This window comes from Triticum dicoccoides, chromosome 4B (assembly GCF_002162155.2).
Source record: "Triticum dicoccoides isolate Atlit2015 ecotype Zavitan chromosome 4B, WEW_v2.0, whole genome shotgun sequence".
NCBI classification, from domain to species: Eukaryota; Viridiplantae; Streptophyta; class Magnoliopsida; order Poales; family Poaceae; genus Triticum; species Triticum dicoccoides.
In genome coordinates, this window is record NC_041387.1 from 233,871,180 (window position 1) to 233,898,688 (window position 27,509).

A 27,509-nucleotide genomic window follows, 5' to 3' on the forward strand; every position below is an offset into this window, starting at 1 on the left:
GGGCGAGGGAGTCGGCCACGACCTGACTAACCAAACAAGTCTCTCGTCCAGGTTTATCGCCTATTCGGGTTCCATCCGCAAGGAGATCCGGCCGGGGTGTCGCTCACGGCCCCAAACGATGTGTGCAGGGTTCCCAAGCCCACCATCCGGGTGCCACTTGGTACACCAGGCCACTGTGCCTAGTCTTTCCCAAGCCCACCTGTACCGGGTGCCACTTGGTAGACTACTAACACTACCTACAAACACCAGAAACTAGTTGCAACTCCTGGACAGAGATCAAGTTGATTAATAAGTCGAGAGAGCTTGGAGTGCCCGGAGCCCAATGTGTGGTAGTAACTGATCATGGATCACAAACACAGAACTCAGTCCCTGAGGACGGCTGCAATGAGACAACCCACCATGTACTCCTACATGGCCTCTCACCGCTACCCCTTTACCAAAACGTGTTCACACACTTAGCTCACACATAGTAGGACATGTTTACACACCTCCGATTCATCCCTGATGAATCAGACCTGACTCAACTCTAAGCAGTAGCAGGCATGACAAACAAGCATGAATGAGTAGGCACAACAGGGCTCAAACAACTCCTACTCATGCTAGTGGGTTTCATCTATTTACTGTGGCAATGACAGGTCATGCAAAGGATAAAGGGGTTCAGCTACCGCAACAAGTAACAGATGAATCGGTGTTGTCCTAATGTAGTAAAGAGAGCAGGAGCGAGAGAGTAGGGTTGTATCGGAATGAACAAGGGGGTTTTGCTTGCCTGGCACTTCTGAAGATAGCATTGAGTCTTCATCAGTGTCAACGATCACATCATCGGTATAGCGTCTACCGAGGGGGAACAACACCGGCAAACACAGAAGAAACACGATCAATGCAATGCACAATATGATGCATGCTATGACATGGCAATATGAATGTGTTTTGGGCTAATGCACCTAGCTATGATTTAAATGAAGTTGGTTTGAATACATGATTCAAATTCCAACTCCATATATGATTATTTAAATGCCCTTTATTTGTTTTGTCCAAAACAAAGGACAAACATTGTTAAAACATGCATGAAAATGGTACAGATGGATTCCTTGAATTTTTCTGATAATGTTTCATTTATAATTTATTTCATTTGGAGTTACGGTTGAATTTCTATGATTTTTAGAAGTTTATACTATTTTCTGGAATTCCTGAATTAATAAAAACGCCAGAAAAGCTTTATTGCATCAGCATGACAGTAGCATGACGTTAGCAGGTCAACCGGGCACGGTCCGGGTCAAACCTGACACGTGGGTCCCGCGTGTCAGTGTAATTAGTTTAACTAATTCAATTAGTACTAATCCTAATTAACTAACAGGGCTGGGCCCCACCTGTCATTGAGTCAGGGGGGAGTCCAACTGGGGTCAAACCCGGGTCAAACTCGCCGGAGTTGACCCGAGGCTCGTCGCCGGCGACGCCAGCGACGGCGGAGGGCGTCGGAAACGCTCCTCCGGCGACCAAATCGGTGACTGAGGGGCTCTACGCGTAGCTGGTGTGTGCGCGCATCGAATCGTGGCATCCGTTCGTGCTGGGGAGGTCGGACTTGGCGACGGCGGCGAACAGGGCGGCGGCCGGAGCTACGGCTGCTCGGCGCGAGGGCTGCTGCGCGTTAGCAAGTGAGTTGAGGAGCGTGGCGGGATCTGGGGCGCTCCAGGAGGACTCGAGGTGCATGGGTTCGGGCGCAAGGACACGGCAAGGCCATTCTTGACGTCCATGGCGGGCGGCGGCGCTCGGGTTGGCGGGGACGATGGATACGGCACGAAATCGAGCTAAAGGACGGAGGGAAAACGAAGAGGAGCTCACTTCGAGTCTGCAGGGGTGGTCAGTGGGCTCGGGGAGGCTGCGAGGCGAGCGCGGGGTCGCCGGTGATCTCGGGGCCGGATCTTGAAGATGATGAAGAAGGCGGTGATGCAGTGCGTCCGACGTAGCTTGGCTCTGCGTAGGTGATGAGGACGATGCTGCGGTCCTTCTGGATTGGTTGGTGAGGCGAGTGGTGGTCGGTGGCCGTGGCTATGGCGAGCGGCGGCGACAGCGACTCTCGGGTGAGCTCGGGGAAGAGAGTCAGGGGAGGGAGAGAGGGTGCAGCGAGTGAGGGAGAGGAGCGAGGGGACACGGGGCGTCGTCGTGGCGTCGCTAGGAGGGTCGGGGAAGCAGGAGGTGGCGCGCGCGTGCCCACGCGCGGCGACCACACGCCCTCCTGCCTACTGGCAGGAGGTTGAAGACGGTGGGGGCGACTGCTGGGCTGGGCCAACAGTGCTGGGCCGCAGCTGGGCCGCCAGGTGGGTTAGGTAGGTGGCCTTCTCTCCCTCTCTTTACTATTTGTTTCAGTTTTCTATTTTGCAGTTTTTGTTTTAATTTGGTTTCTTAACCAAATTATTTTGCAGCTCTCTGGAAATTATTGTGGATGCATTAAGGTTTATCCTAGAGCTCCACAAAATATTCCAGGATTATTGGAGCAATAAAAATATTTATAGAATTTATTTGCTCCAACTCAAATACAATTATGAATTAATTCAAAACCATAAATGCATTGGAAAAATGTGCATGACCTCTGATTAAGGTTTTAACCTTTTCCCAGAAATAATGAACATTTTTGGAGGGCATTTTGGGTCCAACGAAAATATTTGAATTGAACCTAGTTAAAATTATTACCTGCTAGGGTTTGAACATCCCCAATTCAAAATTTCATTTGAATTTAGACATGATGCATGGATGCTTATGCAGAGTCAGGCAAGGGCTTAGCTAGGGCTGTGACAACTCACCCCCACTAAACAAAAATCTCGTCCCGAGATTCAAGCATAGGGGAGGGTGAAGGGGGAACGCAAACTAGCACAATCTTCACGATCCAGGTTGCACTCCAAATGAACGTTGATTCAAACACCATCTTTGACTCGAAGTCTTCCTCTGAGAACTCCAACTAACATGACAACGAGAGGAAAGGAAAGACCCTAAAAGAATTGTTCTTCTCGAAGGTCGAACAACTCAGGATTAACCCACGGAATGAGACATAGCAACATCTCTTGAACTGAGAGACGAAGCACACCTCTAGCGGAAAGGAGTGGAACAAATGACGGAGGTTTACCAGGTAGACTACAATTCCACACTTAAAAGGTGGTAAACGATTGTCAACGTAGAGAGAAGTTGAGTTGCCATGATACCACAACGAGGCACCTTAGGGATGGTGACTTGTAGATATATCCCCTTAAGTGGCAAAAAGAATTACCTTTGATTCAGAGGTCATTGAAACTCTTTAAACCAGCAGAAGGCAATTCTCGAGCGATCGTTTGGAGGGGGTCGGTAAAATGGCATACTCGGACTTGGATGATGTGGATTACCTTGTTGAAAACCACACAAGGGATGATTTTAGTAATTGGGGATAAGCTCAACAGTAGAGAGTGAGTCCACTGTTTGAAAAGTTATAGCATAACCGAGGAAACTGAGAGCATCCCAGTTAGTGTCGATGATAACACCTAGCGCTTGTGCGTGCTCTCAAGAACTTGAGCATTTCCATATTCATCAGGGTTTACCAATCTCCGTGTCAAGGATCCTGGCAACACAACATACTACCATGATGGATAGTGATGGACGATGCAGATGCAAAGGGGGATAACACTTTCTCAGATTTCACCTTAGCGAGGCCAAGGGGATGAAATCTGGATGATCGACCGAGAGACATTTAGCACTCCGCTTCTAATGTTCTCCTTGATGTACTAGCGTATCCCATTCCTTGAAATGGTCTGGTATCTAGAACATCAAGTAAAGGTCGTACTTCGGAAACACAAAAATCATAAGGCATAGCTAGGGAGTAAATCCGACGAAGTCCTTATGGGGAGGTGGCCAACTTCCTCAATCAAGATACTACAATAATAGGTCTTTCGGCTGGGTGTGTTGGCCACGACATCCACTTTACCGGTTATCGAGAGACCAATATTATAGTTCTTGGGAAATGTTCCAACCATCATATCTGCCTGAGATTGAAATCTGGCTGGTGTCAGGATATTCCAGACTCATCGAGTCTAGAAAGAAAAATGAAAGTTTACAACACAAATCGACGAGACGGCGTTGTGAGATTCTCGGGGAATGAACTACGGTAGTAAGCTCCAAGACATGAGCTGGTTCTGCTACAAACATGTGAGCAGGCTGTCCCAGACAAACATGATCCCATGGTAGTCTTACAATAAAACACTACCGAGTTCAGGTGTGGAACCATAATCGAGGATATTGAAGTCCTTGCATAAGGCATGCTCTTAAGAAGGAACTTCCTTTCCTTGAACAAATCAATTAGTGGCTTGGTGTGCTAGGGGATACATATGGAATGAAGATGATTAGTCTATCAGACCATAGAATACTTCGCACATGCATGATTGACTTGGGATGATTCCAGAGGAGCAAAAACAAACTTTCTCAAATTCACGGCGGCAACTTACATCAAATGCACGTGAATCAAAGGAAGTCACTTCTTTCATCCAACATATACTTCATGAGCTAGCATGAAGAAAATGCTTTCAAAAGTTTCCAACACTAACTTGTTGTCCAACAAGATCATGGAGGAGATAAGGATGTTGTCAATGGGCTCAACAACAATTCATCTGGTTTCCTTTTAAAAGGAATTCCATAGTTAAGTGAACAAGTGATAGCATTGGTCAGACCCAAAAGATATAATGGTGTATGCTCGAGGGATCAACCACGAGTAAGACAACATTACGAATATCGTTGGTTCTGGTCTGATTGGATGATAGCCCATACTCCAATCAAAGGTTGGATAAAAATGATAGGTCCATTAACTGATCACGAGGTTCAGTCGATGAAAATATCAACTTTCTTCAACACACATACAAGACATCCCTTATAATGAACTATATCGGACAAGCTTCTATCTTCCAACTCTCCAAGTTGATGCATAGCTTAACCAACTAGCTCAGGGGTATCCAACACGGATTCTTGGAGAAAGGGTGGTTTACAGGATAAACCAACTTGATCACGAGCTCAACATAACAGTTAGGTGACAACCTGGTGATACTTTCGAGAAGATATTCGGAAAATCACGAACCACCAATATGTTACTAAGCTCGAGAACAATCTTGCCTTTCAGGGCAAGACGATATGATCAAATGAGCAAGGGATTGAAAGAAAATCCTAACTCATCAATCGAAATGTGCACCAGGAAGATGGACAAGGTAGCACGATCAATCTTAGAATGATGATTCAAGAACCAACACGTTAAGAATGAGGTTATTGTCCATTTAACTACCAAGCAACAAGGTTGCTAGGAGTATTGATTTCACACATCACGATTCACTTGTCGACAATCCGGTTATAACAACACGGGAACCGAGAAATGAATAATGATGGAGAGAAGTATCACTGCACCAAGAATTCATAGGATGGTGTGCAATTCCCATGATAATCTTAATATAAAGATGGTAACACTCCAGGGTGGAACAGAACAAAAACTGGATTAGTATTTTGATCTGCGGAGTACAACTGCTAAGACCCAACCCTGGATATGGATGAGGTACTGGAGTTTGTTTCTCCTAGTCATTCCGGAATAGAATGGCTTGACGGACCACAAGAGTAATAGGTATCGATGAACGAATGCACGCATACTCTTGACTATCAAATGATAGACAGGGGTCAGAATACAACTAAGAGGGACAACTCAAAGAACATATAATTTTCTGAGTTATGGATGCATAGATTAGTATGTCGAACCAAGTTCAACATGTTTCTTCCGGATAAGCCATGCAGAGAGATAGGACTGGCAGAGTCACGATTTATGAATAGAGAACTCCTCAAGAGTACTCTAATTGTGATCTATTGATCCAACAAACATCTGCCAGAATGGTTCATAGTATTTGGAAGAAGGAAAATACCATGGACCTCGAGGACTAATGCAAAAGTTAATAATTTCCTAAAGGAACTAGCAACACTATCAACATGAGATAAATGGGGTGAATCTTGGGTTCTGAACCCATAAATAGAATGCCTACTAACTAAATGGCATCACGGGATGCTTTCGATAATGACGGCCAGAGTCATCACACTGGAAACACAGATCATGGCTAGATTACTAGATGATCCCCTAGGACACCTAGGGTCATAATTATTAACTCCAACATATATGTCGAGGCAATAAATTACCTCAACGCACCGGTTAGTGTGCTTATTCTGACCATAAAGGACATCGGGAACGGAAAGAAAGGATTTGCAAATGCATCAGACTATTTAGAAACCTGGGATGACTCGGACGGCATAACGGCTGTAAATGCTCAGAAAAGATTTAAGACATTCACAAAAATGGTGGCGTAGACACTCAGAAGCACAATATCAAGGTTTCGAGATCATCAGTTAACACACAGAAATAGTAGGAATTGGACTGAGGCTTGAAACCAGCAATCCTATAAGTCTATGGATTAGTATCACGTCATCCTGATAGATAGATGAGAAGACCTAGTTCTTAATCCCCGTAGAAGAGAAGAGGTTGACTCAGATCAGAAGGCCACGAGGTATAAGGAGTAAAAAGAGCCTTACGTTCCCATCCCACAATCAATTCCCTTATATAACTAAAGAATTTCTAGACTCAACTTCGACCAGTTTGGCTTGGTAATCCTACAGGCAGTCAAGCTCTGATACCAACGTTGTCAGGACCCTGACTCAATGCCACATCGATCTAGCATGTAACACCTCATATCACTTTGCGGCCTCACGCACGGTATTCCCACGGGTGTCGCCTTACCTTTGCCCGAGACCGTTTGCGCCTTTTGGCACACGTATATGATAGTGTCGCTAGCATCCATATGATAAGGAGCCCGGGCTGACATGGCTATTCGTAAACCCAAAGTGGCACAAACCTACAGGGACAGGCATCCATGACCCAGCATCAAACGTGTCGGTCATCAGCGAGTGAATCCAGGCTGTAGCACTGGGCTAGCAGGACTCCGGTGAACCGGGCTGTAGCGGGCTAACAGGACTCTGGTATTCATCACGTGACATTTCCCCGAAGGGACAGACACTGGAACGAAGAAGGACACATGCCGGCCAGCCTAAGTGTTCCGGAGCAGTAGCAAGCTACCAAGGCTCAATGGAAACACTAGGAGACATTTCTCGGTAAGAGAGGCTACTAAAGATAAACAACTAGATAGTCAGATCCCACACATACCAAGCATTTCAATCATACACACAATATGCTCGATATGTGCAGATACAACAAGGCATCACAACATGACTCTACGACACAAGTAAGTATTCATTAGGCTCCAAGGAGCGGGATATTACAAACAGGGGTCTCATGACCCAACATTCAGAGCATACAAATCAAAGCACAAGCGGAAGCTATCATGTCTGGGTACAGACATCTATAAATGAAAAAGGCTGAGAAGCCTGACTATCTACCAGATCCTGCCAAGGGCACAAGATCGTAGCTGATGTAACAAGCTAAACGTCGAAGTCCACGCGGAACTACTAGCGAGACCGAAATCTCTCTGCAAAAACATAAAATAGGCAAACGTGAGTACAAATGTACCCAACAAGACTTACATCAGAACTAACTACATATGCTTCATTATCAACAAAGGGGAAGGGTGGGGTTTAACTGCAGCAAGCTAGCTTTGACTCGGTGGCTATCCTAAACTACGACTGCAAGCAACTCTTTTGAGGTGGCGCACATGATTCCACATATTCACCATATCAATACACCACTATGGATCCGCTCCCGTCTCCCTACGAGAACGCCATCCATAGCACTCATGCTTATCTTGCGTATTTTAGAGTATCCACTTTCACTTGTCTATGAACTTTACAGGCAACCCAGAAGTCCTTTACCGCGGACACGGCTATTCGAATAGATCATATTAACCCTGCAGGGGTGTACTTCTTCACACACGCTCTCGCCACTTACCGCCCTGTACACGTCATGTACCTCGGCAACCTTCAAGCGGAAGCCGGGCGAGGGAGTCGGCCACGACCTGACTAACCAAACAAGTCTCTCGTCCAGGTTTATCGCCTATTCGGGTTCCATCCGCAAGGAGATCCGGCCGGGGTGTCGCTCACGGCCCCAAACGATGTGTGCAGGGTTCCCAAGCCCACCATCCGGGTGCCACTTGGTACACCAGGCCACTGTGCCTAGTCTGTCCCAAGCCCACCTGTACCGGGTGCCACTTGGTAGACTACTAACACTACCTACAAACACCAGAAACTAGTTGCAACTCCTGGACAGAGATCAAGTTTATTAATAAGTCGAGAGAGCTTGGAGTGCCCGGAGCCCAATGTGTGGTAGTAACTGATCACGGATCACAAACACAGAACTCGGTTCCTGAGGACGGCTGCAATGAGACAACCCACCATGTACTCCTACATGGCCTCTCACCGCTACCTTTACCAAAACGTGTTCACACACTTAGCTCACACATAGTAGGACATGTTTACACACCTCCGATTCATCCCCAATGAATCAGACCTGACTCAACTCTAAGCAGTAGCAGGCATGACAAACAAGCATGAATGAGTAGGCACAACAGGGCTCAAACAACTCCTACTCATGCTAGTGGGTTTCATCTATTTACTGTGGCAATGACAGGTCATGCAAAGGATAAAGGGGTTCAGCTACCGCAAAAAGTAACAGATGAATCGGTGTTGTCCTAATGCAGTAAAGAGAGCAGGAGCGAGAGAGTAGGGTTGTATCAGAATGAACAAGGGGGTTTTGCTTGCCTGGCACTTCTGAAGATAGCATTGAGTCTTCATCAGTGTCAACGATCACATCATCGGTATAGCGTCTACCGAGGGGGAACAACACCGGCAAACACAGAAGAAACATGATCAATGGAATGCACAATATGATGCATGCTATGACATGGCAATATGAATGTGTTTTGGGCTAATGCACCTAGCTATGATTTAAATGAAGTTGGTTTGAATACATGATTCAAATTCCAACTCCATATATGATTGTTTAAGTGCCCTTTATTTGTTTTGTCCAAAACAGAGGACAAACATTGTTCAAACATGCATGAAAATGGTACAGATGGATTCCTTGAATTTTTCTGATAATTTTTCATATATAATTTATTTCATTTGGAGTTACGGTTGAATTTCTATGATTTTTAGAAGTTTATACTATTTTCTGGAATTCCTGAATTAATAAAAACGCAAGAAAAGCTTTATTGCATCAGCATGACAGTAGCATGACGTCGGCAGGTCAACCGGGCACGGTCCGGGTCAAACCTGACACGTGGGTCCCGCGTGTCAGTGTAATTAGTTTAACTAATTCAATTAGTACTAATCATAATTAAGTAACAGGGCTGGGCCCCACCTGTCATTGAGTCAGGGGGAGTCCAACTGGGGTCAAACCCGGGTCAAACTCGCCGGAGTTGACCCGAGGCTCGTCGCCGGCGGCGCCAGCAACGGCGGAGGGCGTTGGAAACGCTCCTCCGGCGACCAAATCGGTGACTGAGGGGCTCTACGCGTAGCTGGTGTGTGCGCGCATCGAATCATGGCATCCGTTCGTGCTGGGGAGGTTGGACTTGGCGACGGCGGCGAACAGGGCGGCGGCCGGAGCTACGGCTGCTCGGCGCGAGGGCTGCTGCGCGTTAGCAAGTGAGTTGAGGAGCGCGGCGGGATCTCGGGCGCTCTAGGAGGACTCGAGGTGCATGGGTTCGGGCGCAAGGACACGGCAAGGCCATTCCTGACGTCCATGGCGGGCGGCGGCGCTCGGGTTGGCGGGGACGATGGATACGGCACGAAATCGAGCGAAAGGACGGAGGGAAAACGAAGAGGAGCTCACTTCGAGTCTGCAGGGGTGGTCAGTGGGCTCGGGGAGGCTGCGAGGCGAGCGCGGGGTCACAGGCGATCTCGGGGCCGGAGCTTGAAGACGATGAAGAAGGCGGTGATGCAGTGCGTCCGACGTAGCTTGGCTCTGCGTAGGTGATGAGGACGATGCTGCGGTCCTTCTGGATTGGTTGGTGAGGCGAGTGGTGGTCGGTGGCCGTGGCTATGGCGAGCGGCGGCGACGGCGACTCTCGGGTGAGGTCGGGGAAGAGAGTCAGGGGAGGGAGAGAGGGTGCAGCGAGTGAGGGAGAGGAGCGAGGGGACACGGGGCGTCGTCGTGGCGTCGCTAGGAGGGTCAGGGAAGCAGGAGGTGGCGCGCGCGTGCCCACGCGCGGCGACCACACGCCCTCCTGCCTACTGGCAGGAGGTTGAAGATGGTGGGGGCGACTGTTGGGCTGGGCCAACAGTGCTGGGCCGCAGCTGGGCCGCCATGTAGGTTAGGTAGGTGGCCTTCTCTCCCTCTCTTTACTATTTGTTTCAGTTTTCTATTTTGAAGTTTTTGTTTTAATTTGGTTTCTTAACCAAATTATTTTGCAGCTCTCTGGAAATTATTGTGGATGCATTAAGGTTTATCCTAGAGCTCCACAAAATATTCCAGGATTATTGGAGCAATAAAAATATTTATAGAATTTATTTGCTCCAACTCAAATACAATTATGAATTAATTCAAAACCATAAATGCATTGGAAAAATGTACATGACCTCTGATTAAGGTTTTAACCTTTTCCCAGAAATAATGAACATTTTTGGAGGGCATTTTGGGTCCAATGAAACCCAAATCCTAAAAAGTGCAGCTGTGCTTGTTAGCGCACTCGAGCGCACATGTCTCTGCGCCATCCGATCGCGATCACGCCCACCAGGTGCGCCGCTGTCTGTTTTTCCTCGCTCGCGCGTTTCACTTGGTCGGCCCGTCGCTCGTTGGGTGGGAGCGTCGGTTCTGGGTCCCACCACTTCCTCTCCTCTCGCGTCCGTCTCCCCTCATTTTCTAAACTGTTCACCCACTCCGCCCCAAATCCCGCAATCTCTCCTGCCCCTGCCCCAAATCCGCCACCATTCGTCCCGCCGGGGTGGAGCTATTCACGGCGAAGGGGAGGTAGCCAGCGCCGCGCGACGGCCAGTTGCGGGCGGCCATTCACGGCGTAGGAGAGGTAGCCAGCGGCGCGCGGCGACCAGGTGCGGGCGGCGGTTCCTGGCGAGGGGGACGATAGCCAGCGGCGCGTGCTGCCTCCAGGTGCGGGCTGAGTTTACCGGCAAGGGGGAGGTAGCCAGCGGCGCACGGGCACCAGGTGCTTCTGTTGCGTTCCCTGTTCCCGGAAGAGGAGAAGTAGGCTTTGCTGCGGCGCCGCTCACGGTCGACAGGGGAGGAACGGCCGCTGCGAGCGCCGTGCCGTTCGCGCAGAGGTCAGAGGTCAGGATCGAGTTTTTTGTTCGTTTTTTGCTTCACTGCGGTGAATGACTTGCTCAATATGTTGCCAGAAGTTGCTCAATGAAGTATTTGGGCATCAGGAAAAAACCTGTATGTTGGTATCAAAACCTGAATTAGGGTCATTGTAGTATGTTGTATGTCCATATGTTCCTATCTCTTATATGTGTGAACAATACTTTCAGATCAAGCAACCCGCGATAAGGCCATGGGTAGATGTAGAATAGAGGGAACTAGTTTATTGGTGTCAATTTTTAAACGACATTGGTGCAAGTTGCTTGATCTGAAAAAACAGTGTGTCTGATGTGCTTCAGTTTTTCTTTACACTTTAGTCCAACTTTATATAGCAAAATAGAAATAAATTCAGCTTTAGTTTTAGTTCTAGTTGCCTTATATGACTACCCGTTTTGCCAGCATGTCATGTTTTCTTTCTGTATGAGTTTGCCTGACAGTTTTGCATCAGTTTTTTAGTTTTGTTTTTTTAATGTGATCATGCATTTTATGTGTGTCATTCTGTGTTTACATGACTAGGCTGAACACTAGGAAATTTGCAGTTTTTTTACTCCTTTTTTTCATGTGTGATGATGTTCTTTTTTACGTGCAGCACGAAAACATGTCGGGGTCAAGCAAGAAAGGCATACAGGATGCCCCCCTGCATTGGATTCTGTTGATGGTGCATCTCATGCAACTGAAGCCCGTAGGATGGAGGTGTGCAGAATTCATTAAATCATTTTCAAAACATTCTACCTTTTTCCTTATCTTTATTCTTTGTTTATTTTTTCATAACTTCATATTATGGATTGTTATTTATGTGTTTATCTTCATTTCTCAGGCTCAAAGCAGTGAACCGTTAGTTGGGTACAAGCGCCAGAGGAGTAAGGCAATTATCTGCCGAGGGAAGCGCCCTGATGATATTGTGAGCAATGCGAGTCTTCCCGGAGATGCTGAAAATGTGAGTGACAAAAGCGGTGGTGTGGATAAGCCACAAAATCCAAAGCGGCAGAAAACCGGAGGAAACGAGGTATTTTCTGCTTCACCTTATTGAAACAATTGCCTAGTAGTGGTGTCTAAATTGCTTTGCATATTCCATTTTTGTTGATTTTTGTTTCTTCTGTTTTTCAAACTATTTTCCCATAGGGTCGTAGGAATAGGGCATCGCCTGCAAGGCTGTTCAAATTGAATAAAGAGTTGGTTTCTAATCAAAAAGGTGTTATTATTGGAAAAGAGTTTGGAGGCCTGCTGGACCTTGCAGCGAACAGCATGCCTGGCGATCTTAGTCAATGGATATGAAGCATTATGATCCAGAGATGTCACAGATAGTTATTCTAGAGAGGGGGAAGATTCCAGAAGATGCTGCGAGTGTTCGGAGGATATGGCGTTTGCCAAATAGTGGGAGAAAAGTCTGTTACGAAAACCGCCCTGAGATCACAAAGGCAATGTTCAGGATTTACAATATCACTTCAAAGAATTCACCATCTCTCACAGCATGGTGCAAGATGATCAAAGATATGGCAGGAGCTCACGATGACGACTTCCTACGCGCATGGTTGTCTCTTGTCTTCTCTTGCTTCCTTGCACCATCTACAAGTTTAAGCATTTCACCAAAAAGCTTCCCTGCGGTCATGGATGTAAATGGAATAACTGAAACCAACATATGCCAATTTGTGGTTGATCAACTAAAGCTAGCATTCAAATTAGGTCGTGCCAAGAAGGCCGTTTGTTTCTATGTTTTCCACCTCGTAGTAAGTCCACCTACCTTTTGAATCTGTATGTTTCCTATGTGCTCTATGTTTTCTTAAAAATCATATCATAACTCAAACTTTATGTTTTTCATATCCGGAACTCAGTTGATGTATCTAGACTCTTTGGATGTTGATGAACCAATTCCCAACTTGGTTCCAAGGGTTTCAGTTTGGAATTCAGATTTGATGGCAAGAGTTATCAAGAAGGACAGGAAAGCTCCCGGGGAATATGGGAAACTGCGGGTAAGCTATTTTTTGTCATCACATCTGTATTCAGTAATTGAATTTTATTTGCTTTAAAAGGCATAAGGTTAGGCAAATCTAGCTTCTCATAGAGGAGGCAATTGAATTATAAGGTCCAAACAAGTACAAAGTTTTTTGTGGTCATTTTTTTGTTATCTTGTCACTATTTTGTAGCTGATGTATAAGATTTTGTCAACAAGTAGGCAAGTCCAACACATTGCCCGTAGCAATTTGTATATTGGACAGTAGCAAGTTCAAAAGTACTTCATGAACCAACTTTGTAGTTTTCTACTCATTTTGTTTACCCTTGTTTGCAACTGCCTGCAACAGGTAGGATTTTTGCTGGGGTAGTTATAGCAGCTGATGTCTAAATTTTTTAAGAAAAAATAGGCAAATCCAATAATTTCACCATAGCAAGTTGCACACTAAACATTAGCAAGCTCATAGTTTTTTATGGCAACTTGATGGTTTCCTATAATTGATATAGTCCTGCTAAGTTATATACTGAAAAACTAAGCGATTCTACATGCTAGAAACCCCATCCACACATGATAAGGAAATTTAGGCAAAAATGATGCCACAGTGCTTGACTTGGGTTAAAGCATGCATTTGTTTTTCTGTAAACTTGGCAACATGATAGGCTAGTTTTCTAACTAAAAATGGCAGTTAAATCAAAGCACTCTCACGAGCATTTTACGGTTTCTTTTTTTTTCTGTTGTCAAGCCAGTGCCAAAATTCACTAATTCCTTTTATCCCATCCTTTATTGTTTTTTTTTGCCAACCCAACGAGCAGCTGAAGACTGAGTTCTCACGGTGTGCGGATGATAGCTTGTTTGGTAGCATGGACCACGTCACAAAATTTGTAGCAGCAAGATTACCTGAGTCATATGACGAAAATGTAAGTTATCAAGTGCCTGTTATGCTCACTAGTTTTTCCATTTTTAATCTCAAACCAACATATTGTCAAGACTTATCATGTTCATCCATTTTTTCTACTTTCCTGTTGTTTGCAGAAACAAAAGAAGCTGACACGTATGGTGCACGAAATGTGTTCAACTATTTCACATGCAGTTGGGAAGCTTGTTTCTGGTATTGGGGGGATAGATGATGCGCAAGAGGGGACAAGCAGATCAGAGGTTGTTCATGTGGAAAAGAGGAGGCAAGAACCTACTAGGAGATCCAAACAAGCTCCAGCTGTGAGAGAAAGCTTATCGAGTGAAGAAGACTCGTTCAAAACTGACAGTGAGGAAGATGCAAGTGGCAGTGACGAAAGTGACTGGGACAGAGGGTGTGATGAAAGTGACAACGACGGCCACTCAAGCAATGATGATGGTGACGACTTTGTAGTTCAAAAAGCTGGATGCAACGACAACGAGGAGGGAGAAGCAACTTTTCAGGAGAGGGGAGCAGTAATGGATGAAAGCAAGGAGGATAAGGAGGACGAAGAGGAGGAGGAAGAAAAAAAAGATGAGGATGAAGAAAAGGAAGACGATGATGATGAAGAAAGCGAAGACAATGACAACGACAATGACAAAGACACGGGGGACGATGATATGCAGGGTGATGAGGAAGACCAGGATGACAACAATTCTGGTGGCAACAGTGGCAATGGCGGAAACAATGGAGGGAACGAGGATTCTGCAGGTGAGGAAACAGAGACTGATGACGAGCAATCCACACTTCAATATTTACTCGAAGAGAAAAAGGATATGAAGCCAAAGGGGCTTGACGAGGCAGTTAGCATCTCTGTGAGAGATGTTGTTATGATGGACGAGGAAAGTTACTGCAAAATGCCACGCATCCGCATGTTTGAAGTGAAAGAAATGTTGGATCTCGACGAGCAGCCTATTGCAATGCTAGCGAGCAAAATGTTCCAAGAGTTATTGAGAAAAGAAGAAATGGAACTGGGGATGGCATTCAATCTTGAGGATGTCTGCCCCAAGTGGATTCGCAAGAAAATCATGAGGGAGATAGGGGCTGCACATGAACCCAAGGAAGTTGGTGTACCACCACTTCCAACACCAAAGAAGAAAAAGAGTGTGAGTTTCGTATCAGAGCCAACGGTGTTGACAGAGACAGTGGAGGAACTGCGAGCTATGCGTGCCCAAAATGTTCAAGAACTGCAAGGTGGAAAGGAAACAAAGTCAGCCATGAAGAAATCTGGGCCTTTTCAGTTGCAACATCAGGCATTACATCATGCAAAAGAGGCAAGTTCTAGCACTCACAAGAACCAGCTTGAAACCAATACAGCATCAAGCTCAACGGCACGACATGCAGATCTCATCAGTGGCAAAGATACAAATGTTGCAGTTTCACCAGGGACTGTTTCAAAACAAGAACCAAGTGCCTCACAAATTCTAGCAAGTCATCCTAGGGAGGAAGCAAGTTCATCTGATTTTCAGGCAAGTATTGCACATGCATCAATTCAACCCACAGCAGGAGGAGCAACTCAAATGAAACAGGATGCATCATTGCAAGTAAGCAGAGCAGTCCCTAGTACAAACCGTAGTGGGAGGCAACCACTAAGCAGTCTAAATGGTCAAGCACAAAATTTTGTTCTAGGGAATGGGATGCAATCAGCCAATGACATCCAGAGGGGCAAATTGTCTCATTACAAAGCATCACAACAGGCTGTACCATTATATGCAGGTCAGGAGAACATACCTCCAGTGTCAATCACAGGGGTTGGAGGGATGGAAGATGTGATCGGCGGCAACATTAAACCAAGTTCGGAAGCAAAGTTGCTAAAAGTTCAGGGCAAGTTGCCTGCTTTTATTCCTACAGTTGCCCAATCACCTCCCCATCCGCAGTTGAAGGATATCAAATTTAGTTATGCTAACAAGGCGGTCAGTCCACTAGAAATAAATCTGCTAGATGTCAGTGAGCTCTTGGCAAGGTGCGTTCCCCCATCTACCAACGATCTGCAAAGCAAGTCAGCAATTCATATTCCAGCAGAGATGGATGGACAACAGTTTAAGCATAGCAGAAGTGAAAGCTCAAATGTCTTTGTTAGTGAATACTGCCCAGCTCCAAGTTTTGATATTTTCAAATACGATTTTCCTACAGCACATGTAGATGATGGAGCAGATCGAGATGCTAGAGAAAATGCATTGGCTGACCATGAGTCATCGCAGTGCCAAGTAACCAAGGAGCCAGTCATTGAAATTATTGAAGATGAAAAAGTTGGTAATCTCGAAGGCATAGATGAAGGGTATGCACATGCAGAAGAACAGGCTAGGAAGTGTGAGCATGAGTCCCTGCAGTATCAAGTACCCAAGGAGCCACTCATTGAAATAATTGATGACGATCATGTTGTGGATCTTGAAGGCATAGTTGGGAACATTTACCAGACACCTGAAAAAGTTACCCACAACCAAGTTGTAGTGGGATCAGGCAGTAATATTTATAGCAGCAGCAGCTCAGGAAAGATGGTCCCACAACAATTTGAGAGAAGGATTATCAAGCCACCTCCTTGCAAGAGGTCACCATTCTTTAACTATAATGAGAGGAAAGTGTACATATGCAAACCTGAAGTAAGCAGGCTATATGCATGGGTTATTCTGCACGGGAGATTGAATGAAGAAGAATCACCAGATGTAGATACTAGGTATGAAATTTTTTATGAGGCATTTTTTACATCTTTTTTCTAGGCAATTAAAATGCACCATTCAGGCAATTCAGGCTGAATTCATAGGCAAACAGAAGTAAAACAAGCAGGCAAAAAATCACCCCATTAAGAATACATGCTAACCAGAATGCAATTTCAGGCATTAACACATTTTTCCCATGCCTTATATATGCTAACTAGACATGCACTTTTTAGGTAGAAAGAATTCATTGCAAATTGTCACAACCCCAAGTTTATGTTCCTTAGGCAAAACAGGATCTATTTATAAGCAATCAAAAGTATAGCAGCAGGCAACTTGGGTGCTAACTAGACATGCACTTTTAGGTAGAAAGAATTCATTGCAAATTGTTACAATCCCAAGTTTATGTTCCTTAGGCAAAACAGGATCTATTTCTAGGCAATCAAAAGTACAGCAGCAGGCAACTTGGTTACTTTTTTCTCATGGTTGTCCTTTTTCGGTTTCTCGTTTTTTATTGCAGCCCGAAGGTAATTGACTACAATGGATATGATGTGTCGGTGAGGGAGCTTGCAAACTCTATGAAAAAAGAAGGATATGTCTTGACACATGTAATGGAAATTGGCATACTGTCCATAATGATGAATTTGCCTGCAGACTCCAAGGAGGTTGTCATGCCCCTGAGGTTCTCGGTAAGAAAAAGGACTAGGAGTCATTATTACTTCAGGTTCTGCATTTTTTGTACTTGGTTCCTACTTGGTCATTTCTAACCACCTTGTCCCTTTTTGTGTTATAGACAAGGATGCTGCAGATGACTTTCCTCTCCAATGATATCAACAGCCAAGAGATTATTTCCTGATTCAAGAAATCAAATCACCTGGACCGGAAAGACATGGTAAGTCCATGTTTCTCGAATTTCCACTACAGTACTCTTCTCCCATTCCTTTTTTCCACCCGCATGTGAATAGCAGAGTAGTAGTTTTCAGGACATGCATGAAAGTTGCCAGAGTGCAGAATCACAATTAGCTTTTCCTCATAGCATGAGAAAACTTTTACATGCTTTCCATATCTCTTCAAGTTGCCTACAGACTATGTTCTTACCCTCAGCTTTTGTTTTCTGCACTTTTCCCACAGATAATGTTTATTGTGTTAGAGAATATCGACAAGTCAAAGAAGGTTTCAGGCAACCATTATTGGGTCTTCAACGTGAATATAAGGGATCGAAGGTTCGAGGTGCTTGATTCATGGAGGACACTTCAGGACAAGACTCTAGATGTCTGCGCAAGGACTATGGTTGCTAGTTTTCGGGCTCTGTGGGAAGAGCACTATCCGAAGTCTCACATCTCATTAGATGACTTCACACTAAGAAACATTGATGTGCCAAAACAAACTAACAAGTAAGCATCAATTCCCAGACAAACTGCAAAACAAATTCCTAACAAATTCATACTTGTTTCATAGCTGACCTGAAACATTCTCTATAGATATGACTGCGGCATTTTTGCTCTCTCAATTGCAAATGGGTGGGAAGGAAGGAACGTTCCAAGATTTACAGCAGAGGATGTTCAAAATATCAGGAAGCAGTTGACAAACACGTGGGTTAACACCAAGCGCAACAAGGCTCCATGGGAAGCTATATTGAAGTTAGCTTAGGTCAGTTATTTTCCATTCATGTTTTTTTACTGACTTTTTCTTTTTGCTCGCATACAAACTGAAGTTTGCCAGCATTATTTTTACATGAATAATATTTTCATCATCGCCCTTTTTCCAGAAGTCATATGTAATTTTTTGAACATTCAAGGAGTTGCCTGAAACCATTCTGTAACTTGCAACAACACCAAATAGAATTTGCCTACCTTTCAATGGTGAAATGTAGTCATGGAACACCCATATTTTTTGAACAATCAAGGAGTTGCCTAAAACCATTCTGTAACTTGCAATAACACCAAAACAGAATTTGCCTACTTTTTTCCACGGTGAAATGTAGTCATGGAACACCCATATTTAACACCAATCTGTTTAACTGTAGTACCAGGCAATCTAAACATAATAATCACGCAATCCATTGTACTAGTATAGTTATCCAGAGCACTTTTGAACCTTACAGGCTTAAAAAGCAAGTTGTCTTTTTTGCATGAAAGACAGTAATTCAAATGAGGGTAAACATATCATCGGGCATCTAGTAATTGCTCATTCTTTTTGTCTTTCATAATCGAAACTCCATCTCTGTTCCCGTATTCCTGTGGTGTTCATCACGCCAATCTTGTGGGGCACAGTGCACTGTTGTGGTTGTAAGACCCACAGTAACTGCACTTGTTCTTCCTCTTCGGATGCAGCTCGAGTGCTGATTGCAACCTTTTCGACTTCGTTCTCCCTTTTGTAGCCGATTTTGGGGGTCTCTAGGAACTCGGGTGTCAGGTGTAGTAGAACCACCTTGCGCTGCTGCAACAGCTGCACGTAGGGATTCCATGTTGAGTGGTTGGCGTGCATGTCCACCAGGAGGTTGCGCCAAAGAAGATGAGACTGGGGCAACATGTGCTTGTTGCACAGTAGTAGAAGTTATATACAGCCCAGAAGCACAAGCAATTGTTGCAGAATCTGTAGGGAATGCTGCAAGGCCAGCATTTGTAAGACGACTCATGTCTGCTCGTGTAGTAACCATGGATGGTGGTGCATCCCCCCTAAGTGGTATTGCAGGCCAGTAGGTTGTTTGGGGAGCCCTCATGGTTGTTGGTTCAGGCTCTATGGTTAGTGTTCCAGGTCTGAACAGTTGTCGCGGAGCCCCCCTCAGTTTTTGGCCAGGCCCACTGTTTAGGGTCGGAGTCGCCAACAGTTGTGGTGCAGGCCCCCTGGTTTGTGGCGCAGATCCCATACTCTGAGGTACAAATCCTAACTGTTGCCCTGCAGCGAACGAGCTTGGCACCGCAGACCCCTTGTGCACCGGCGCACCCCCAACTGCTGTGTGTGGATGCACACCCTGCCCCATACTGTTTGTAGGTAGTGATGTTGCATTTTTTGGCTGTTGGGCAGAAATAGTTTGACGCTGCCTAGCACTAGCAGGGGCTTGCGCAGCTTGTGGTGGTGCGTTGCCACTACTCACTGAAGCATTTGTCATTGGTGGCACAGGACCACCAGCTGATGGCGGTGTCCCACCAGTCGGTCCACTAGGAGGGGCTGCTGTTTTCTTTTTCCTTGATAGGCTGAGATTCTTTATTTCATGACGCGCTCCACGCATATGGTTCTTTACAATATTTGTCGCAGCATCCGATGCACTAGCAACCTTAGCAAGTCCACGAAAGTCCATCATCAAGTTTGCATGACGGAGTTCTTTCTTCGATTGTTCCGGCAACTCATCAGGCTTATCCTCAACAGCAGGCGGTGCATCCGTGATTGCTAGAGGTGTCCATCTTCTTTTGATGTACTGCGTTGGGATTTCATCAACCCCAAGATGGTTGAAAACCTTCAATATATGGCAGCAAAGCATCCCATCCCTATGAAACTTGCAACACTCACATCTGTAGTCTCCAGCACTAGTTTCAACAGTCACAAAATAGCTCCTAGAACCATACTTAGCAACCCATTCTTGATTGGGGTAAAGCTCATACAAGTGTTCACCATGGGGTCGCACGTTGTACCTTGTAGTCAACTGAAATTCATCGCGGAATTTCTCGTACAAGTGTCTAGTGTATGAATTGTAGGCTTGCTTTTCAATTGGGTAAGATGACCACATTTCACTTTGCAAATGTCCTGTCCTGTAATCCTTCGCACCCTCTCAAACTAGTATGTGTGTTTGGATTTTCTGATATTGCTTCACGAAGTTCAAGATGGACTTGTGTGGGTTCACATAACGCTTAAGGACAGCGTTGAACCCCTCACTGCGTTGTGTTGACTGCAAGAAAGGGAAGAATTGATGCTTGAAGTAACAGGGCACCCATGTTTCTCGGTACTTGTATAGATTCTCAAAGTGGGAGTCAGTCATAGCCTCATACTTCATCATCAGCTCACACCAACCTGCCTCAAACTCCTGTGGTGTAAAGCTAAAGTCAACACAATTGTTGAAATCTTTAGACAAGCCAGGGTTTCGTCCCAACAATGGCCCAAGCTTCTCTTGTGCTTTCTTCATAATATGCCAGCGACAACAGCGGTGCACACTTGTAGGGAAGATTTTCTTAATTGACTGCGCCATTGCAATGTCCTGGTCGGTTATGATGTTGGTTGGCGCTACTCCATGCATTGCTTCAAGGAAGGTTTCGAATAGCCAATCAAAACTAGAAGCCAACTCTTGCCTAACGAAACCACAGCCCAACATAAATGATTGCCCATGTCTATTAATTCCAATAAACGGCGCAAAGGGCATGTTGTACATGTTAGTCATGTATGTTGTGTCAAAGGAGATGCAATCATCATAAGCTTCCACGTATGCCTTCCTTGCTGCACCATCGACCCAGAAAATATTCTCCACTCTGTCTTCTTCATCATACTTTATCTTGTAAAAAAAGTCTGGATCTTCTCTTTGCTGATCTTTGAAATATGCTACTGTCTCTATCATGTCGCCTTCTCTTGTAGCATCCTTGTTCAAGACCGTCTTCAGGTTTGTAATGTGCTTAGTTCCATAAGGCACAATTAGCTCTGTCCCATAGAAGTCTGACATGATGTGCATCATGCGCCCTGCATTCAATGGAGTCAAAATGAAGTCAAAATGGTGGTCAAACCCTTGTTACCTAAGAACAGTACAAAAAAACAATTTTGATTTCTTTCACCAACTAACACAACTAAGAACAGTCAACTCAGGTGGATATTTTTAGGCATTTTCATCCTAATGTACAAGCAACTAACACAACAAACATGCAGGTAGGCAGGTAGAAGAAATAGAAGAACAAGCTTCATAAAACTAGTCAGACAAACTTATTTTTGGGCTGTGGTTTGTACTAACATGCATTTGCACAAAAGGCAGGTAGGCAGGTAGTAAATATACATTGAGCAACTAACAGACAATTTATAGGCAAGTCCATCTACCACATTTCACAACAAAGACAAGACAACAGAGGCACGACCCATCGCGTTTGTTTTGTGATCAAGAGCAGGCAAATAATACTTAAAAACAAGGCAAGTTTTAATGGGTAGCAGACCTTTTTTCATAAAAAAACAAGCATGTTTGTGTGCTTAGTCTCGCAAATCACACACATGCTGCAAGCAAGATGGATACAATACTTGGGCAAGTCTGGGCAGTTAAAATTGTCGGAGAGAAGGGTAATATGGTTATAGACCTGTTGTCAAGTTGCAGTTATGTAGGTGGGTAAGGAATGCCTTTTCTTCTGGTGGGATACCTTGGTGCGATCTCAAGTACTTAGTCAAACTTGGTTTGTCAACTAGTGGATGGTTGTGCTCGCCAACAAAATATATCACTTCCCATCTGCCATCTATCAGTTTGACAACCATCTTAGCTTTGCAACCAATTTGTACTATTTTATCTCTCTTCCGCTTCTTGCTCCTCTTTTTGGTTTTATTATCATCATCAAGAAAGACAATATCCTCGTCTTCATCATCATCTTTTGTTTGCTCAACGATATCATCCAGCACAAGAATTTTTTCTGCCCCTCCGTCATCAGCTTCAGGCTTTTGAAACTTGTTGCAAACAAACTGTTGTTTTATCAACACTCCAGTTTTCACAGCCTTCCTTGAAGTATTCATTTTGATTGAAAAACCAATCTGCAAGGCATATGCATTGTAGTGCTCTTTTGCGCCTTCCAAAGTGTCAAACCTCATGCCCACATGAGGCTCCTTCGGTTGTGACCAAGCCTCTTCATCATTTTCAGCACCAAAGCCTGTCAAACCATTACCAACAGTCACACTTGTATCACCCGCGGCATCCGTGCCATCAAGGGTATGGCCATCAGTCTCAGATTCTTGCGTTGCAGGTGCTTGCTCATCTGTCTCCACTGTTTTTGCCACAGGAGCTGTGGCATTTTGCACTATATGAGGAGTAGGAGAATCACCGGTTAACTCAGGATTTTGAGCAGCCTGTTGTGTAGAGTTCACTGGATCACCAATATCCATATCATTTGGTTCCTCATTTAGGTCAATCATCTTTTTTACAGCCTGTGCAACATTTAAACCAGAAAAACCAAAGCTAGTTAGTTTGATGTCAAGCAAGTAAGAAACTAAACCCAGGCAATCACAACTGAATGACAAGATAGCATTTTTTGTTGTTGTAAGAATGACTTCAACATAGAACATTTTTTGTTGTTGCTGAAAATCACAAACTGAATGATAAGACAGCATCTTCTTTTGAGCATCTGTTTTTTGATTGTATCATAATTTTTACTAACCTTTTATCATTTTAAAATGAAAGCAACTCATACATATGCATGGTTTTCAATGATCTCAAGGGGGAAGCAAGCTAGATGCTAGAGAATAGACATTTTTTTGGAGTGTTTTCAGCATGGATTTCACACCAAAAAACAGAGAGAGCAGCAGCATGTTTTGTGTCAGAAAAAACTTAAGAATAGCAGCAGTCATGGGCAACATATGTTTGTCCTTTTTTATGTTCAGTACTTTGTTTTTCTCTTAAAGTTTGTACTGGGAGCAACTTTGGTTATCACTGTCTTTGTGTAGTCGCTTTTCCAAGCAATCTGTTTTGTCGAGGTCATGAATTGTTTCTTCGTGCTGCAACTGATACATCCATTTTATAGTAGTTCTATAGGAAATTTCTTTTGCCATTTCTTTTTTGCAGGATCAAAATAGCAATATATGTTGCATCCACCCGCATTGTTCCCCGCCATTTGCAAGATCACAACAACAACAACTGTTGTAGGATCATGCAACCTACACCTTATTGGAAAGGTAAATTAAACCTCACTTTTTTTGTCACTGGTGAATAAAAGTACCAACGATAAACCATTTGTAGTAGATTTTAGCTTTTATACATCACTTGCTTCTTCACAATAGCTTTCTTGCCTACCTCTTTTATTCCAAGTTGCTTTTCCATCAGCCATGAGTTGCATGTTTTTCACAGTATTACTTGCCTAGTGTTCATTTTTTTACAAGCTGATAATGCAAGCAATGATTTTTTTGCCTAGGTTTACAATGCAAGTTGCTGCAGACAATTTTTTTTTGCCTAACTTCATACAAGTTACGATGCAAGTTACTTTCTACAACCCATCAACCATCAGCCATGATGTTCATCCTTTTTTTTCTACTTGACACGTGCTTACAATCAGCAGAAGCAGGCAGATGATTCAATAATCAACACAGGGTTAAAAATCGTTCATATGAAAACAGGACGAAACACAGATGGAGAAAATCAAGAAGAAGCTCCATTTTTTTTCTACAGAAGATGCTGGAGAGGGCTGGGGCTTGGGGAAGGTGAGCAGATCTACAGCTTTTTACCTCTGAACTTGCCTGCTTCTGCTGCTTCTAGATGTGTTTAGATCAACAGTTTCATGGACGCCGTCCGTATTGCAGGCTTGAAGCTTTTGAGATCTGAGCAGGATGAACCTTGCCTCTTTCTTGGGGGAGAAGAAGATGTCTCTCTTTTGGGACGGCTGGAAGGGAATAGGAGGGGAGGAGAGGTGGGGATGGAGAAAAGTAGGATGGAAAAGAATCACGTGAGTCGGGGTGGTGGAGCAGGTTGTGATTGCGGGGGGAACGTCCCCTTTTTGATCGAGGGGGGACAGAAACTTACCTTTTTGGGGCCTATCAGGGCAGGCGGCCAGGAAACGCTAGGGAGCACACGGCTGCTCCCTAGACGCGTCCCCAATGAAAATATTTGAATTGAACCTAGTTAAAATTATTACCTGCTAGGGTTTGAACATCCCCAATTCAAAATTTCATTTGAATTTAGACATGATGCATGGATGCTTATGCAGAGTCAGGCAAGGGCTTAGCTAGGGCTGTGACAGTAGCTCCAGCGAGGAGATTGCCGCAGGCACCAACTACCAGGCTGTGGCGGTCGCCGACAAGCAGGACGGCACCAACAAGCAGTACTGCAAGATCCACCGCACCAAGGGCCATGACCTCCAGAGCTGCAAGAAGGTCGAGCAACAAAAGGCTGAATACGAGCGACGCGACAAGGATAAAGCCCAGGAAGGTGCTAGAGGAGCCGGCAAGAAACACCCCGGCCGAGGAGGACGCCGCGGCAAGGCCAAGCAGCGGCAAGGAGACAGACCTCCCCGCGGCCACGACAAGGATGAAGATGACGACAACAATGAAGATATGGATGATGACGAGACCGATGAGCAGGAGTTCCAGAAAGCCACAGAGGTCCTGTGCACTGACGGCGGTGCTTCTCTGCATAATTCACACCGCCAGCTCAAGCAGTGGGTGTGGGAAGTCAATGCGGCAGAACCACCCGTCGAGTCCCGCAAGCCTCTGAAATGGTCCAGCACGCCTATCATCTTTGATATTGAGGACCACCCTGATCGCATAACTGCGGTCGGATGCTTGCCGATGTTGGTTTCACCAACTATCCGCAACCTCAAGGTCACTAAGATGCTAGTTGACAGCGGGGCCGGCTTGAACCTGATCTCCTCCGCGGCACTCCAGAAACTCCAGATCCCTGATGGCGAGCTCGAAGAGACCGACACATTCCAAGGAATCAATCCGGGAAGGAGCAAGCCGAAGGGAAAGATCACGTTGCCGGTGACATTTGGCAGTGAGTTGAACTTCAGTATTGAGAGGGTCACTTTTGACGTTGCTGACTTTCCATTGCCTTACAATGGGATACTCGGCCGTCCAGCACTCGCCAAATTCATGGCAGCCTCTCACTATGCATACAACATGCTGAAGATGCCAGGCCCGGTAAGTGTCATCTCTGTCCCTGGCGACAATAAGGATGCTCTTATCTATGCCGACAAGATCTACCGGGAAGCAGCAGCCGCAACAGATCGCAAGTCACTTGCCGTTGAAGCTCCCGGGGCGAAGAAGAAGACCAAGTCCGGCAAGAGTTCTGATGCCCGCTCTGGCAAGCGCACCTCTTTGAAGTGCTGCGCTACCGTCGAGGATGCACCATCGAGCTCCACTGGCAAGTGTAAGAAGACAATGGCAGCTCCACCAGAGACCAAGAAGGTGTCCGCCAAGGAGGATGGCATTGGTGGTACCTTCACCATCAGTGCCACTCTCGACCCTAAATAGGAAAGCGCGCTCGTTACTTTCCTGCGGGCGAATGTCGACGTATTTGCGTGGCAACCGTCTAACATCCCCGGTGTTCCCAGGAAAGTAATCGAGCACCATCTTGCCGTCTGTCCTCATGCGCGGCCCGTCAAGCAGAAAGTCAGGAAATAGGCAGTGGAACACCAAGAATTCATCGTAGAAGAAATCAAGAAATTGGAAGCAGCAGGCCTTGTCAGAGGAGTGCTCCATCCTACGTGGTTGGCCAACCCTGTAGTCGTGCGCAAGGCAAACGGGAAATGGAGGCTTTGTATCGACTTACCGATGTCAATAAAGCTTGTCCCAAAGACCCATTTCCCTTGCCGCGCATCGACCAGATTGTTGACTCCACGACCGGATGTGACTTGCTTTCATTTCTTGATGCATACTCAGGATACCATCGGATCTTCATGGCAGAAGAGGATGAGGAGAAGACCGCATTCATCACCCCATGTGGCACATACTTTTTCGTACGGATGCCTTTCGGTTTAAAGAATGCTGGTTCAACATTTGCAAGGGTAGTCCATGACGCTTTTGAGCCGCAAATACACAGAAATGTGGAAGCCTACATGGATGACATAGTGGTCAAGAGCAAGGACAAGGCGACTCTGATTCAAGATTTAGACGAAACCTTTGCAAATCTGCGCAAGATCAACCTCAAGCTTAACCCCGAGAAGTGTGTGTTTGGAGTCCCCTCCGGCAAGCTTCTCGGGTTCTTCATGTCTAAGCGGGGAATTGAAGCCAATCCCGACAAGATCAAGGCCATTGAGCAGATTGAAGCACCAAAGCGCGTCAAGGATGTACGAAGACTTGCTGGTTGCGTAGCTGCTCTCAGCAGGTTTATCTCTAGGTCTGCTGAGCGCGCCCTGCCATTTTTCAAAATATTGGAAAAGGCAGGTCCAATGAAATGGACTCCGGAAGCGGAGGCTGCACTGCAGGACTTAAAGAGATACCTATCCTCCACTCCAACACTTGTCGCACCTAAGCCACAAGAGAAGTTGCTGCTATATATAGCGGCAACCAATCAAGTGGTTAGTGCTGCATTAGTAGCGGAGAGGGAGGCGGATGATGAGCCAGCAACCACGGCAGATGCATCCAGCGACAAGCAGGGGACTTCACCGGCAAGCTCTGGTCCCGACAAAGATGGATCTGCGCGGGCGCGTGAGAAGATGCAGAAAAGAATGGTGTAGCGCCCAGTTTACTTTGTCAGTTCCCTTCTGCAGGGGGCTAGCTCAAGGTACTCTGGTGTGCAGAAATTGCTTTTCGGCCTTCTCATGGCCTCGAGAAAGCTGCGCCATTACTTCCAAGCACATGAGATCACAGTCGTCACTCGTTTTCCGCTGAAGAGGATACTGCAAAATCCAGAAGCAACAGGCAGGATTGTCGAGTGGGCACTGGAACTGTCAAGCTTTGGCCTCAAGTTTGAGAGCACTTCAACTATCCAAAGCAGAGCATTGGCGGAGTTCATAGCAGAATGGACACCAACACAAGATGAAGAAATTCCAGAAACAA